The sequence below is a fragment of the Podarcis cretensis genome (genome assembly GCF_951804945.1).
Source record: "Podarcis cretensis genome assembly, chromosome: 4".
Lineage (NCBI taxonomy): Eukaryota > Metazoa > Chordata > Lepidosauria > Squamata > Lacertidae > Podarcis > Podarcis cretensis.
The window spans coordinates 46,080,244-46,097,650 of record NC_137173.1 but is presented as its reverse complement, the minus strand read 5'-3'; the positions used below and the strand labels follow the sequence as shown (position 1 = coordinate 46,097,650).

Genomic DNA, 17,407 nt, shown 5'->3' with positions numbered 1-17,407 from the left:
GGAAGATGAAATAAAACATTTTGAAGACTGTAAAGGGCAATGTGTCAGATGGATTTAACATCAATATGATGTATAGAGCTGTCAGACAAGCAGAAGGGTGTGTGTGTGTATGTCTTTCATACAAAAGATGTTTAAATGCTTTTGAAAGATAAGCCGATCCTGGCACAAGTGTCAAATGATCACCAACTGGACCATTTTACCCTTTCATGCTTTCTTTTCAGAGATGTGGCCCAGGCATTTGATGGAACTGACTTTCACCAGGGCCTATTCCCAAGTAAAGTCATGCTATTAATCAGTATTAGGTACAGAAACAACTTTATTTACAGCATTATTCTTGCTAGATGGTGAGATTTCAGGAGGAACTACCAAGTTCCTGTTGTACTGATTAAGCCCAGTCACCCACCTGTGGCAGCACTGCCAGTTTTCTGAAAAGGCAAACTACAGCTGTGCTCTCAGGAATGTGGAAGTTTCAAACATCACATGCTTCCTTTCCCCTCAATGGCATGGTCTGCTTCTTTCCCTTTTATACACCTGCCTCACTCTCTTAAGGCTCTAAAAGGAATCTATGATCCCAAGATGCATACTCTCTAAATTCTATCATATTATCTGTAAGCTATGGCTATTTCAGCTGATTAGGAAATCCTCTCAGTTCCATTAAAATGTATTTGGAGTCTATAAGCAGTAGACCTCAAAAGTCAGGCATATCATGCTATGGTACATGTGTCAAGTACACTCTTTCCTTCAAAATAAATTGCACCGTAACTATGCAATGTCTGGACCCATCTTAATTTATTATCTTTATTTATAATACTGTCATTTGTAGACATAAGAACCAAGGAAGGTTTATGTAGCACATGTGAATTTTGCATTTGAATATAAACCTTAATATGAATGTCTTCTGCAGGTGTATTTAGTGCCCCACTGTGATCATCCTGCTAAATCCATATTTATTTTGGTCATTTGTTTTTTGTTTCTTTGTTAAACCTTTTCTAGAACATTTTATGAAGCTGGTTAATATTGGAATGAGGACCAGTTATTGCACCCAAATATGTGTGTGCTTTGACCATCTGAAAATAAGACGCCATTCATATTCACATGTCCACATTTGATCCCTTGTGATGTAGTGGTTACGCCTGGGAGACCAAAGTTTGAATCCCCATTCAGTCATGAATCTCTTTGGATGACTTTCGGCCAGTCAGCCTAACCTACCTCACAGGGCTGTTGTGGGGATTAAACCTGAAGATAGCTAGAACCATGTACGTCACCTTGAGCTTCTTGGAGAAAAAAGTGGGGATATAAATGCAATAAATACATTATGGCGACTAAAACTAAAAAGACACAGGAGTTGTGTCTTCAAAGTCCAGGTGGTTGGACAACAACAGCCTGTTGTGTATGGGATTGCACTTTCCTGGAAGTAGCAGGTTTGAAGCTTGGGGTACTCATGGATCCAACATTCTCAACAGCTATGGCCCCTTTTGGATGGACACCTAAGACATGCGTTTTCAGGATCCACCTTTTCCTGTGGCTGTAATTTAATTTAGTTCATTTTTAATTTTAATTAATTTAATTGAGTTTCAATTATAATTATTACTTTTTAATCTGAATTTTAAAATGTTGTAATCTGCCCTGGGACCTGCTGTGAAAGGCAAGTAATAGCAGTAGTAAAAGGAGGAGGAGGAGGAGGAGGAGGTGGAAGAGGAGGAGAAATAGAAATGTGACAGAAACTCTTTGCTGGCATAATACTATCTTCACGTAACATTTTGGGAGACCCAGGTAAAATGTAATGAATAAAGTAGAAATAGGAGAAATTCAGAATTCTACGTAGTTATTTAAGGATGAGGAATGACCCACAGCAAGGAGAAAAGCTACACTAAGATTTATGCCAGGCACATCATTAAAAGTTCTGAGATACTGCTTTCCCTGGCACAGAAATGCAATCCCAAGAACTGCTGGGTAACATTTTGCGGAGAAGCACAAACATTATGCTTGTATGACAAGGATTAATGCCTGCTAGGTGAAGAGTGGTCCTGTGCCTTATCTCCCAGGCATCAGAAGCTCAACACATGTGGCCAATACAGATAACTACAACAATCCATCTTTCTCAGTTTTGTAGTTTTTGCTTGTTTTCACTGGTTTGTAGGCAAAAGAGGCTAGCATGCCTGCAGTCCTTTACCTACCACCGATAAACAGTTTTAAGTTATTTTCTTAATTATAGTTGTGCTTTTTACTTGGTTTTTAGCAGCATAAAACATTTATCCCTTTCCAGTAAAACTATTTGTTTCAGCTTGCTGAGAGCTTTAAATTTCCAGTGTAAAGAAATGTCTGATTTAGTAGTGTTATGCACACATACCATCTATGCAGAACAAAGAGTTTATTTATTTATTTAATTACTGTCTTGGTTACTGCATTTATATATTCATGGTATAGTCCACAAAGGAATTCATGGAATTCATCTGTGGTACACTATCATGGTATTTTAAATTCACAGTGCACATGTGCAGAGGGCTAAAGATTGCGGCCTTAATATTTCAGCTGTGCCAAAAGAAGACTGGGTTTGAAGCATTTGAGACTAGTTTCAGACCAAGTCTTGTGTCAATTGTCATTATTAGAAAAGTATTGTATCTGATCTGTTGGATGATATGAAAAATTCTGTTGCAATTAATCTGTACCACAGAAGAGGGAGCGGGTGGCGCTGTGGTCTAAATCACTGAGCCTCTTGGGCTTGCTGATCAGAAGGTCAGCGGTTCAATGAGCTTCCGTTGCTCTGTCCCAGCTTCTGCCAACCTAGCAGTTCAAAAGCAAGCTGCTGCAAGTTGATAAATAGGTATTGCTTTGGCAGGAAGGTAAACAGCATTTCCGTGAGCTCTGGCTTCTGTCACAGTCATGCTGTCCACATGACCCAAAAAGCTGTCTGTGGACAAACGTTGGCTCCCTCGGCCTGAAGCGAAATGAGCACCGCACCCCATAGTTGCCTTTGACTGGACTTAACTGTCCAGGGGTCCTTTACCTTACCACAGAAGTCATCACTTAGTACTACAACCAGTGAATTACGCATGTGCAAAAAAGTCTCAATTGAACAGTATGCGAGTAGTTTTATATTATTACTTTCATGCTCTGATATTAAAAAGTATTTCAGATAATATTTCTATTTTAAGTTTTAGTTTTGGAATCTACATAATTAAGAGTCATCCTTGAACAATGTGAACTATATATACCGGGGTAGTCAACCTTTTTATACCTACTGTTTAGGGAAACTTTTAATGTTTGATGCATTACTGTATTTTAATATTTTGTTGGAAGCCGCCCAGAGTGGCTGGGGAAGCCCAGCCAAATGAGCGGGGTATAAATAATAAAAATTATTATTGTTATTATTATTGTTATTATACCGCCCACTAATGCATCTTTCTTGATGGCAAAATTTCCTTACCGCCCACCACTGCTCGATGGAAGGAAGATTCAGCTTGTGCCATAGAACCCCCTACAGCCCACCTAGAATCCTGAAATTCCCACTAGTGGGCGGTAGGGACCAGGCTGACAACCCCTGATACAGTGGTACCTCGGGTTAAGTACTTAATTCATTCTGGAGGTCTGTTCTTAACCTGAAACTGTTCTTAACCTGAAGAACCACTTTAGCTAATGGGGCCTCCCGCTGCTGCCGCGCCACCGGAGCACAATTTCTGTTCTTATTCTGAAGCAAAGTTCTTAACCCGAGGTACTATTTCTGTGTTAGCGGAACCTGAAGCGTATGTAACCTGAAGTGTATGTAACCTGAGGTACCACTGTATATACCATTCTTGCAATTACCAACCATGGAGAAGGTTCCTAATTATTATGGTATATTTATTTTTCCTCTTTACTGTAGCAAGCTGCCCCCAAATTTCACATTAAATTCTGGTTAGGTAGAAAGTTGCATTCAGCACCACACACATAAGAGCAAACAATAGAATCAATTAACTTTTTACTAGTGACATATACTATTTAAAGAACACAAATCCTTGGTTGATTCTGTTCACATAAACCTGCTGAGAAAGCTTTTACCCAATGAAGTCAAATGTGCATGTTCTGAAATATAATTCTTGATTGCAGAGCAAATAGAATTTTTTTATGTACATCAAGTACATAAAATGAAATAACATTGTCAGAATTAATGAGCCTGAGAATGATTGGCACCAGGTGTTAGTAGTGTTACATTAAGGATTTTGGATATTTATTCAAAGGGAAACTAAGAGTTATGTCAACATATATCATATTCCTTCTTCCTCAGAATGGCTTGCCAGATTCTTAAAGGAGAAATGTTCTATGTCAATCACCCATTCTGTTTTATCATTCCATCTGTGCATTGTCTAAATATGAATTAACCCAAGCTATAACAAGCACAGGATCTTTAAGAGAATGTTTTGGAATACTTTAGCAAGAGATTTTAAAAAATGATGTATACTGCAAATGACATCTGTATCAAAATATTGTTGAAGTGATACCAGGAGAAGCCAACATGGTGAGTTCCAGATGTTGGTCTTCAACTCCCATCTGCCCTAGCCAGGCTGACAAATGGCAGGTTCAATTAAAGTTTATAACCAAGACCCTATTTACTGTTGTTAGGAATAACTTGAAAGAAATTAATTATTTTACAATATGATTTTATCTATTTGTGTACATTTAACTGTCATCCTATCAATAAAATTAGTCACTTTCTATCAAAGAATATCAAAGTGACATAACAATACAAATGTTGTTCCAACAAATGCAACATTTAAAATCATTAACACTATACAGTGGTACCTCATTCATTCCAGAGGTCCATTCTTAACCTGAAACTGTTCTTAACCTGAAGCACCACTTTAGCTAATGGGGCCTCCCACTGCTGCCGCGGCCACGCGATTTCTGTTCTTATCCTGAAGCAAAGTTCTTAACCTGAGGTACTATTTCTGGGTTAGCGGAGTCTGTAACCTGAAGCATCCGTAACCTGAAGCATCTGTAACCCACGGTACCACTGTACAAAAGTGATAACCCACCAATAATAATCAATAACCAAAAATAACCTTTCTCTGCATTACCCAAGGATCATCACCAAGGTTTCCAGTTAAAACAGTATCAAAAACTACAACAATTTTAACATTCAAATACCTGTTAAATGTATACCAGTGCCAGTGTTGGTACCAGGTGAGCTTCCCTGGGAAGGGAATTCAAAAAACAAGAAGGTTGGCTCTGAAAAATACCATTATCTTATTGCCAACCTCTCGTCTTCTTCTGATGGTATCCAAAGCCCAAGAGATCAAGGAGACTAAAAACATAAAAACATAAAATGAGCCTTGCTGGCTCATCTAATCCAGTAGAACATCATGGCCAGTTCAACATGGTGATACTCTCCTGTCTCTCTTTAGACAAATGCTGTCAATCATGTAGGACAGTCTCAACACTCAAACCGAGGCCTAAACCTTAGTTTAAAATGAACCAGAAAATCAATCTTATCTAGGAGTGCCTGGATCTGATTTATGGGATTTCAAAAGGAACAACACAAAGTTTGTAGTAATGGCTACAAATACTTCTGTTCTTTCCATGTACAAGCAAATAACCAAGGCCACTACTGAGAGAAATTAATTTATCAGTTTTACAGTATCTTGGTTTTTAGTGTTTAATGCTGCACTCCTAAACCAACTTAGTAGGTCTTATTCCTCAATAAGCAAAACATATGTACAATCATCCTGTCAATCATCAATCTTTATGGAGTTTTTTTACCACTACATTATTTTCAAAAGGAATGCTTATTGTCACAGCAAGATCATTAACATTTGTAACAAAAGTATTTGTAACAAAAGTATAAATACATCTCATTAATTCAACTGAAATTGCATCAAGTAGATGCTATGAATAGCTTTTGAGCACCCAGGTTACATATTTCTTAAGAATCTTCTTAAATAAAAGAAGCAAAGGGGAAGAATTTTTTTACAAAGATTTTTTACCATGTGAGAGCAGTGAAAGCAGCAATGACATGCCAAATTAATTTTACAGCAGGCACAATTGCAACTGATTCATGAGAAGTATTTTGTATAGCAAAGCTTTAGATTAAGATAATTTATTAATAGTGTTGTTATACAAATATGGCATGTCCTACTTTTGTCACACTTTCTGATTTAGTTAGTAAAAATACCCTTTTCTGATTACTTAACTTATGGTTTTAACCAATAGAGCAGGCATAGGCAACCTCGGCCCTCCAGATGTTTTTGGCCTACAACTCCCATGATCCCTAGCTAACAGGACCAGTGGTCAGGGATGATAGGAATTGTAGTCCCAAAAACGTCTGGAGGGCTGAGGTTGCCTATGCCTGCAATAGAGTTTGTGTCTGAACATAATTTGAATTGCCCTTAAAGGAAAATATCAGCTATGGTTATTTAAAGGCTTGAAGGGTTGACAAATTTAAATCCAGACTGGTATTTTAACAATTTCAGTTGCACAAGTTAATGATTTTTAAATACAAAATGATCAGGCAAACTGAACATTCATTCAAGTTTACTTCAAGAGCAGAGGAAGACTTAGCAGTCTCCCAAACTCTTCTCTGCCTTTGGTAAAATCTGAGACATATTGCTCGAATGATTCAGTTAAAACTCAGGCCATCATATTCTTAAGTGATTGTAGTTTCCAATCAGTCCTCAAGCACATCTCATGAGCAGTACACAAGGATTACTCCAATACTTCTCATAAACAATGGAAGTCTTTATCACTTGATTTCTGATCATGGCATACTGAAATTATGGGTAGCTCTGATAAAATGGACAAAAGTGTGTTGTAGCAGAAATGAGCAAGAAATATTTATCTTCCAAATTCTGCATTGGATGTTGAACCAAACGCAAGCCCAAGTCTCTTGAGTGGCTTATCACAGGACTGGCACATCTAGTGGGGCGAAGTCAAAGCAACAAGCTCCCAGCATTGACTGTGCAGCTACTTACTAGAAAGAGAGGGAGAAGCAAAGAGGAGATGGAAGAGCTGCATGGCACAGCACCAGATTGGGCCTGTGCAGCACAGCAGTGGAGCCAATCTCACCAGCTCCTTGCCCTTCCCAGAAAGTGTCAGTGATGCCACCAATGGAAAGCTACTGATGTGACTCCATCTCAACCACTCTTGGCTCAGTCATTTCTCATCCAAGCACCGTGCCATACTGCCATCACTTTGTCCAATTCAATCCAGGACCAGCATAAGCCAGCACTCAGGCCACCTCCGCCCAAACAGGCAAGTGATATTTCCTACTGCCCTACATGGCCCTCTGCAAAACTCTCTACAGTTGTACATATCTCCATCATATCTACCAGATTCCTGTCTGCCTTTGCAGCCAATCCAAGCCCAGACAGAGAATGGGTCAGGAAAAAACATTTAAGCCTAGGCATGGGTTGGCTTTCCAAAATAAGTTATAAATATTGTAAAGAATAAGTGACACTTTAAATGATGACACTGGCCTCCCTTCAAATCCTGAGGCATCAGCTACCAGGTGTGAATGGAATAGGATATAATGACATGCATTTATATTTTGGAGGGGGCATAACCACTCCTAGATCTACACACACACACCTTTTTATTGAAGGTCCATTATTCAGTAAATACTTCAAATTTATCTTTTAAAATAGGACCCCCCTATAACTGAACAAATGCTATTCAGTCTTAGCTCTTGACTCACAAAATTTTTATTTGAAAATTAGTAAGGGCATCTTGCCTATATGGCAGGCTTTTAATATCATGAAACAAAATCATGCAGCAGTTATTTAATAAACAGTTTCTCAAATATCATGTGATATCATAGAATTGTAATAAGTGTCTCCATAATTCATATGTTTTAAAATATATAAGCAATAAAAATTGATTATCAACATTTTGAGATATCTTGCAGAATATTTTATCAATTTATAAGTGGCAATAACTTGTAAAGATTCTGACCTTACTTAGAGCTAACTTATATATCCAGATGGAATGAAATGTTTATAAAAATAACATATTGAAAGGTATTAGATTTGTGAGCATCACTTCGCTTTAATGAGCCACTCTAGGGCAATCTTTCTGCAAATGTGGGTTTTATAAAAGATCTCAGGCCTTTGATAATCCATGGGAGAAATCAGCCTGGCATCCCAGGGAATTTCTGTGAGAATATATCAACCTTTTAAAGTTTAGTAGAGGGAATAAAGGATGATCTCAAGGGATAGAAACAAAACCTACTGTGTGAGCTGAATGTCAATGACTATAACCATGAACCTACCAATGTTGCCAAATGCAGAAATAATTAATTTTGCAAATCTGGTTAATATGTTTTACTGCCTTTTCATGTTTATGAAATTAAAAGGATGTAATTTATAATATCTCAAAGCTTCCCTTGCAATTTAAATTTAAATTGATTCAATTATACTTTATTTTATATTACCTCTAATTATTCAAACATTTTCATTGCTTTTTTTATCTGAAGTTTCCCCCGTAAGCTACAATGTTGACATGACCACATGTAAACCACATGTTGGAATGACATGTTTTATCTGCATAAGCCAAATTAACCTCACATCATACACATCTCAAATGCCCATTTCCAAATGTCATTGCAGTGATCATACTTGTTGTGAGAAAGGGTTTGACATTGTATTGAATTATCAAACTTGCATTTCCCCCCCTAGGGCTTTTAATCATTTAAATTAAGAATTCCATTAATTGGATTCAATAAATCCTGAAAAAATATAGCAGCTAATGCTACTCTGCAAATTCCTGAACAAGAGTTCATGCAGTATTTATAAAAGCTGTGTTCTACACAGGGCTGTCTTAAGCATATGTGGCAGTCCCAGGTGCGCAGGAGGGTGGAGCCAGCCGGCCGTCTTAGTGTCTCGCTGGCTTGGTCATCCCCAAACTCGTGGCACAGAGCTGCTCGCAGCAGAAGAGCCCACCATGGCACTCCGACCGATGTGTGGGCTCTTCCCCGGACTCAACTCTCGGGCCCCGGACTCTTGGCCTGGTGCCCCTGAGAGCCCGCGCCCAGGTGTCCCGCACCCATAGTGCCTATGGGTAAGACAACCCTGGTTCTACAAGAGCTCCCATTGCACTGCTTGTATATGAGGTGGCAGAAGCCCTTACATTAGCAATATAACATATTTGGACTTAATGCCATTATTCTTACATAAGGCTATAGCGCAAGATGTAAAACATCCCTTCATTAGTGGAAGAGCATGTTATCTGCTGCATTTTTGTCACACATCTACTAATTTGCATTATCTATATCTATAAATGATATAACAATAAAATATAGACCATATAGTGACTAGAATATGGGAGGCCAAGGTTCAAATCCCACCCCCATCCGCCATGAATCTCACTGGATGACCTTCTGCCGGTCACCGCCTCTCCGCCTCACAGGGTTGTTTCATTAAATGAAGAGGCGGACAACCATGTATGCCACCTTGAGCTCATTGAAGAAAAAGGTGGGATACAAATGTGATAAATAAAAACAACTACTTTAAACATTCCGGCATTTACTAATATGTACAAAAGGCAGGGAGGAAATCCTGGTTCCCTGCCACATGGAACTTACATGATAAATATTGCTGGTATTTTCTTGTAAATGTTACACTTAGGATCACACACAAAATGTGTTATGGACACTCCTTAAATATGTAATATAATGTGGAATATGCCACACAGGGGCCATAACAGTATATGGGTGCTCTGGATGCTGAACAGCAGGACTGAAATCCACTAAAAAGGTAAGACAAACACTCAAATAAAGATACATGGGCCCATTTATATATCTAAACATTTTCCCAACAAAAGGAAAGAATTTTCTAGGACTGTGCCAGATTTTCACAGCAAAATGTGAGCTTCAGAGGGCTGTGGAATGCTCACTGGCAAAACCCTACATTTTTGTTCTTTGATTTCTTCCCCACCTATCTGCAGCCACACTGCCACTTCTAATTTGGTATCCTGCTTAGTCTTCCCTACCCCCACACTTCAGTAAGTAATGCCAGATTACAAATGTTCACATCACGAACATTAAGTTGTCCTACAAAGTCAATCAGATCTGGATATGTGTTGGTGTGGTTTGGTGGTTAGTTAGTATCAGACCAGGGAAGCTTTCTCCATTCTGGTGCTCTCCTGCAATTGCAACTACCATGGTACCTCTGGATGCGAATGGGATCCGTTCCGGAGCCCTGTTCGCATCATGAGCAGAACGCAACCCGCGTCTGCACGTGCGTGGGTCGCGATTCGCCGCATCTACGCATGACGTCATTCTGAGTGTCTGTGCATGCGTGAGCGGCAAAACCTGGCAGTAACCCGTTCCGTTACTTCTGGGTCGCCGCGGGATGCAACCTGAAAACGTTGAACCTGAAGTGACTTTAACCCGAGGTATGACTATACCATTATCCTCCATTTGCAACTCCCACCAGCAGCTGCCAGACATGCAATGTGGACACCACCCTGAGATCTTTGTAGGAAGAAAAGGATTAAAATGTAATAAGTATAATAAACAATCTCCATTAAAACAAAGGATGGAAATGGTTTGCTTTCTGAGAATGGTAACAACACAAGAAAGCAATAGAATGTACCCCTGGGGCAACCAGATAGAGGCTTTCCGTTTTCCCACACTGGTTTGGAGTGAGAGACCTCCAAGGTGGATAGTATTGCGCTTTTTTGGCAGGCCTCACTGAAAAAAGGAGTTGTTTGTGTACCTGTCAAAAGCTTCATTGAAAACCTGCATAGCATTTTAACAGAAAGCAAAAGATGTCTAGAGTTTGGGCCTTTTGTTGATATATGAAAAAAGTAATCCCATCCTGCCTATCCTTCTATGTAGAAAATATGGTCATCCTTCAAGGGTCTGTTCTTAACGACACCTCATTTCCTTTTACAGTATGTAAAAGGCCTTATCAGGTGCATCTTTCAAATGCACCTGATCTATTTCTAGAAACCTTATCTATTTCTAGAAACTGTTTGAGTACATCATGGTGACATGTACTGTATAATAAATGACTATACTTTTCACAACTGACGAGGTGCTCCTTTATTCGCTACATGTTTGCTTCTAATGCCAAACCTCTATTATCCTATCTAAAAAGAATGCCTTGCAAATGCTGACTGAAGGCTTTCCATTGTTTCTTGCAAGGTGACTATGACACTTATTGACCGGAGGAAATGCAGTAATGCAAAGGTTAAATATTTTGAATCAGATCTTGAAGTCAGACCTACAATTGAATGAATGAATTGAATGAATGACTTAGGTTTTTGTTCTGTTTTTTAGTCACATAAAAGCCCCCACAATGAGAGGATTTCTTTGCAAGACACAAACTGAGTTGGAATGATACATCTGCATCTAACATAGCTGGGTCAGTTGACCAGTTTGTAAGGCTTTAATTAAAGAATATATTGCAGGATCACCTCCCTGAAATGGTATATTTCCTGCCTCACCTGTTACATGCACTCCATATGAAGATCCAAGATTCTCCAGAGAAGGCATGTTTATTTATTTATTGCTTTGTGATAGCACAGGGTAGTAAACTGCAATTAATCTCAAAAAAATCTAGTTTCTCAGTGGAAGTAAAGATGTCTTCTAAAACCATATGCACAGATTGTATCTATTTGTAATATCTTATTCATTTATTAATTTCAAATATTAAATTAGTTCATCTTCAGTACATATATTTGCAAAAGTAATAGGCTTCTCAAAAATGGCATTTCCCTGTGTCTGATTGACAATTATATTTAAGTCCCAGAGAGGGGATATGGCTGATACTGGTGCTGTGGACTTAAATGTTTGGAAATATGATGTGATACAAAGACTTGAACAGTCCCAACATTCCATATACTTCCATTTTTAGGTAAATGTCTACAAATAGTCATCAAAAGTAAACTTATGTTTTACTTTCAGTCACTTTTTTTGAAATCTAAGTGCTAAACATCTTCTACATAGAAAATATTCTGAATCAGATTATGCATTACAGTAGTTATATTATCTTCTGTACCAATCAGATATCCCTCGCCCCATTAAACATATTTTTTCTTAAGAATACAGTTATACTGGCAGGCGAAAATGGTGATCTTTACACTAAACAGGCAGAGTATTCCAGACTTCTAACTGGCTAATCTGATCCCCGATATTAAAATTGTAACCTTGGAAGTCTTACAACATGTCTTTCAAAATGAAGCAGGCATAGCTCTCATTTTCCCATGTTCTTGTTTAAAACCAACCACACAAGATGTAAATAACATACAAATTTGGTCTATGGATACTATTCAAAAATACAAGGCAACCATTAAATATAATGAAAGAATTTGATTGCCTAAAAATGGAAGCCTAGTTGTAAATGGTTACCAGAGGGGTTTTGCAGCAGCCTTGAGGGAGTCTTTCATCTTCACTGATGCCTGCAACAATGCCTTAAGCAAAAAACTAATTAAAGAAAAAGAGGTGTTCCTTTTGATTTCTTACAGCACCTAGGGAGAAAAATATTACAGTCAAGTTGCACTTTAAAAAATAGATATTACTGTCATTAAGTATCTGATTTCCGAAATAAATAGTGATAATTAAGAATGATGTTTAACTGTATCATGTCTTTTTAGAAATAGAATTGCCCCAATGTAGCAAGATTCTATGTACACAACAAATGCTTATGTGCACATAGGATCTTCGCACTAAACTGGTGGGCGGGGTTACAGTATCAGCCTCAATCGATATTACTTATAGAGAAGCAGGGCAGGTGTCAGTGTACGAAAGGAATCAACTGGCCAATATGTATGCAGTTCCAATTCACTAAGAAGGACTGTTCATCTATTTTAGATTCTGGGTGCATGCAATTGATCAAGGTGGCCAGATATTATTCCTGTGTATGGATTAATCCTACTTCTTCACATAAATTTCTCCCCTCATGATGGATGTTATGGGAGAGGAAGTTCAAGGAGGATATTCACCAGCTTCCACCAAACTGCTACTTTAAGACTGAAGATTCGTGGCTCTTCTATAGACCAAAATAATAGGGTATAATCAACTACTGCTATCTATTCAGTTAGTGTGAAATTGCAAAACAATATATAAATAGCATTTTTTTCTCCTATAAAAGTAATACAGGCAAAGAACCTAACCCTAGAATACTTTTCTAGTTATGCTATCACCCTAAAAACATTTGGCTGTAATTTAGCCAAATGTAAGGTTCTTTGGAAGGGACGCGGGTGGTGCTGTGGGTTAAACCACAGAGCCTAGGACTTGCCGATCAGAAGGTTGGCAGTTTGAATCCCCACGACGGGGTGAGCTCCCGTTACTCGGTCCCTGCTCCTGCCAACCTAGCAGTTCGAAAGCACGTCAAAGTGCAAGTAGATAAATAGGTACCACTCCGGCGGGAAGGTAAACAGCGTTTCCGTGTGCTGCTCTGGTTCGCCATAAGCGGCTTAAGTCATGCTGGCCACATGACGGCCAATAAAGCGAGATGAGCGCCGCAACCCCAGTTGGTCACGACTGGACCTAATAGTCAGGGGTCCTTTACCTAAGGTTCTTTGGCTGAGATTCAGCTTCAAATAAAAATTCTAGCCAATGGATTTATATATAATTAAGATGAATACAAATTTATTTCAGGTTTACACAAAACTTTTGCAAAGAATGAACATGTGGAGGAAAGAAAGTGTGATCAATTTCTTCCTTCCCACAACCTCCACATTGATTGGTTCGTTTTCCGAGAGCTGGGACAAAGCTATATAGCTGCAAATAAAACGTTTTAAGTGTGTTTTAAGATGCAATATACAATATGACACTAGATGGCAATGGCGAGCCTAATGGAAAATTCAATATTTTAAATAACGCTTAAAAAAACCTTTTTCAGAACAGTTTTATATGTGTATAGATTCCACCATGGTCCTCTCCACATAATCAGGTGTCCTGTTTTTAGCAATGCCCAAGTGCACATACAGATAGACCATGGGTAGGCAAACTAAGGCCCAGGGGTTGGATCCGGCCCAATCGCCTTCTAAATCTGGCCCGCAGACGGTCCGGAAATCAGCGTGTTTTTACATGAGTAGAAGGTGTCCTTTTATGTAAAATGCATCTCTGGGTTATTTGTGGGGCATAGAAATTCGTTCATTTTTCTCCCTCCAAAAAATAGTCCAGCCCCCCACAGGTCTGAGGGACAGTAGACCGGCCCCCTGCTGAAAAAGTTTGCTGACCCCTGAGATAGACATACCATCTGTGCATATGCTGTATCTGCAAGTACAGAGTCCATGAATGGATGGATGTTAGGGAAAGGAGACCAAGTTGCTACACTATACATTCTGTGTGCAATTCATGGATGTAAAAATGACTATAGAGAATAAGTATTAGGAAACAGCAGTAAAAATGTACTACACTCCCTAATGTCAAGATATTGCATATGAAACAATGGTAGTAACCTTAAGCATGAGTGATCTACAAAGTGACAAGTTCCTATATTTCTCATGCCATTTTAATTGCAATTCAGGATAGTCCAGTTGGAAAAAACAGCACAGACTTGCTTATTGGGTCCCTAAATATGCTGAGTTTCCACCCCAATAATGTGCCTCATAACCCTAATTCTGCACAGTTCCTTGGGTATCTAATTGGAGAATTATGCAAATGAACTAAAGATAGTGTTGGCAGCTTTTGTATGCATAAAGAAAAAGAGGAAAGGAGGTCCAACCCAACATTGTATTCTGCCTCCACCAAAAACAAAAAAACAAAAAACCCCTCCACATGTCAAACCAGGATCAATATATCATTATCTTTGTTCTCTCCTTATTACCGTTTTCCATTTCCTCTATGCTCTAATTTCCTGTATTTATACATGGTATATGATTTTCTGTCAATTACATTTGAAGCATATAGGTATTAAGACTGAGAAGCACTATTAGAATAAATATTAACTACTTTATAATAAATGCATTGAAAATGCTTTTTAATTTTATTTTGCTATTGAACTACAATCAAATAAGGTTAGTATGCCAAACTGGCTATTCAGCTTGAAAGAGATTCACTCCAGAACATTTTCAGTCACCGCTGCTAGACACACCAGTAGTACTGCTATAAAAAAAGCTACACAGCAACCTTTTGTTGCATTCTTCAAGAAGTGTATGAATAGGTTGAAGAATAACCATGAAGAAGTAGGTTAGCAAAGTAGATTGAGAAAGGGCATGTTCATGGCAAAAGTATTGGAGGGATAGGGGAATAAGTGGCAGCAGTGGTGGAATAAAGGGGGTATAACAACACATCACCATAAAATACAAATGAGTAGAACAAAGTGGCTCCACAATGCTTGTGGACAAAGAAGAAAAGTGTTTCAGAGATATCTACCTGCTAGCATAATTGCAGCAGCTGTACCATCTAACCCCTATCAGTCATAATCTGGAACAGTGCCACTTTCTATTAGCCAGGTAATAGAGGAACTGAAATTATTTATACGAGTCCATGTGAACCACTCCGTTTGCTCCAATGCATTCTGATGACTTAATTAGATAGTCAGTGTAGCACATGTGGCTTTCCAGTCAGGTTCATCACAAAAGGCCAGTTCATCAAAGCAGGAGAGTTGTGTGCTCTACAGCTAGATTAGAAATACGGATTTCTTCATTAAGTATCATACAGCTGACTGTGCCTCTTGGTTTGTCACCATCTATTCAGACAATTAAATAAAACCTCATGCTGGATAAACTGGGGCTAATAAAGAGACCTTGAATTGAAGTGCAGCTGGCAATCTTTTCTTTATTAAGACCTGGCAGCATACATAGTGACAGCATCTAAAAGGCAAAACGTGTGGAGTCATTTCTTATTCTCCCCCCCTCACTCTTAATATCTACCCTCTTTGGGCCATGACATTTTGGTTGATAGGATTTCCAGACCTTTGTTATTCTCACAAAAAAGGCAAAGAATAAACAAAGGTCAACTGTTAGAGCTAGGGAAACTGCAACATTCAACGCGCTTAGACCCTTTCTCTGTGTCAATCAAAATAAAAAGTGAGGAGAAAAAGACGTGTGATGACTGACAACCCTGTTCCTAGAAGAATAGTTTTTAAAATATGTGGCAGATACAGTTTGCCGTATAAAGATATTGTTTGAAGATGCTACATTTTCCAAACAGAACTGCAGTTCAAATCACACATATTAAATTCTATAGATTTATCATCAATGGAACTTTATTCCAAGTATACAGGTGAAGTGTAAGACTATAATCAGTGAATAAATCAGGACGGGAGGAACTCTTCATAATTATGTTGCAATGTTTACAAAAGATATACACAATGATTGGCTTGTGTCTTGTACACATAGCACTTATGCCTCTATAAATAAAATTGAACTTTGACACACTTTGACTTTATAAATTTGGCTTATGCCAATATGAAATAATGATCTTCCCAATGGCAGCTTAATGTAACGTACACTAAACATGAGTGGCTAAATGGACATATTATGTTTTGTTGAGATAGTGTGCTTATAGACTGCACTGAAATAATGATCTTCCAATGTATAGCTTAATTTGCAGCAAAAAAACATGAACTGATACGATAACATGATGTTTGGTTGAGCTGGTTTGCTCAGCTATTACACAGTATCTACACAGTATCTTGATGGAATAGAATATAAACAAGTCAAATATGAGAAGCAGCCATACCAAATTAATTAACGATGATTATTAAACTATGATGGAGTATATTTGGTTTGGTCTACAGTGAGAAATATAAAAAGTGTGTGTGTGTGTATCTAGTATTTCAGAATTTAATGCAAATCAGTATCTACAGTGCAATTAGTTAAATAGTTTCTCATTTAGCTATTCATATTCTTCACAAAATGCTGAAACCCATAAGAGCGAAAGCACCTCCGGGTGCAAATAGATAAATAGGGACCGCTTACCAGCGGGAAGGTAAACGGCGTTTCCGTGTGCGGCTCTGGCTCTGGCTCTGGCTCTGGCCAGAGCAGCGATGTCACGCTGGCCACGTGACCCGGAAGTGTCTCCGGACAGCGCTGGCCCCTGGCCTCTTAAGTGAGATGGGCGCACAACCCCAGAGTCTGTCAAGACTGGCCCGTACGGGCAGGGGTACCTTTACCTTTACCTTTATTCTTCACAAAATGCTGATACCCATAAGAGCTGTAATAAAATTCCCACATTGTGGGACTCATGCTCACTCTGAATCAAACTGCTGTCTCATATAAGTTTTAGTATTAAACGTGAATTCTTATAATGCTGGGGACTTTTTACAGACATTTCAACTAGACATCTGTACATTATGAAAAGCCAGCATCCACTGAGTGCTTAGCAAACTTCTGAATGTGTGCATAATATGGATTCCACAAGGAATTTCCTCATTACCCCCCTGCAGTGTCTAGACATGTAGAAGTTATTTCAAATCTAGACATGTAGAAGTTATTTCAAAGAGTTTGTCTAAGTCTAGGTAACTTTCAGCAGGGCAACAAT

The 17,407-nt window shown here is 38.6% G+C and overlaps 1 protein-coding gene across 2 annotated transcripts in view; it reads right to left on the bottom strand.

Annotated features, from left to right (window-relative positions):
• Positions 1-17,407, bottom strand: part of ROBO1 (roundabout guidance receptor 1) — a 581,397-nt gene that overhangs the window by 497,818 nt on the left and 66,172 nt on the right. The window lies entirely within an intron of this gene.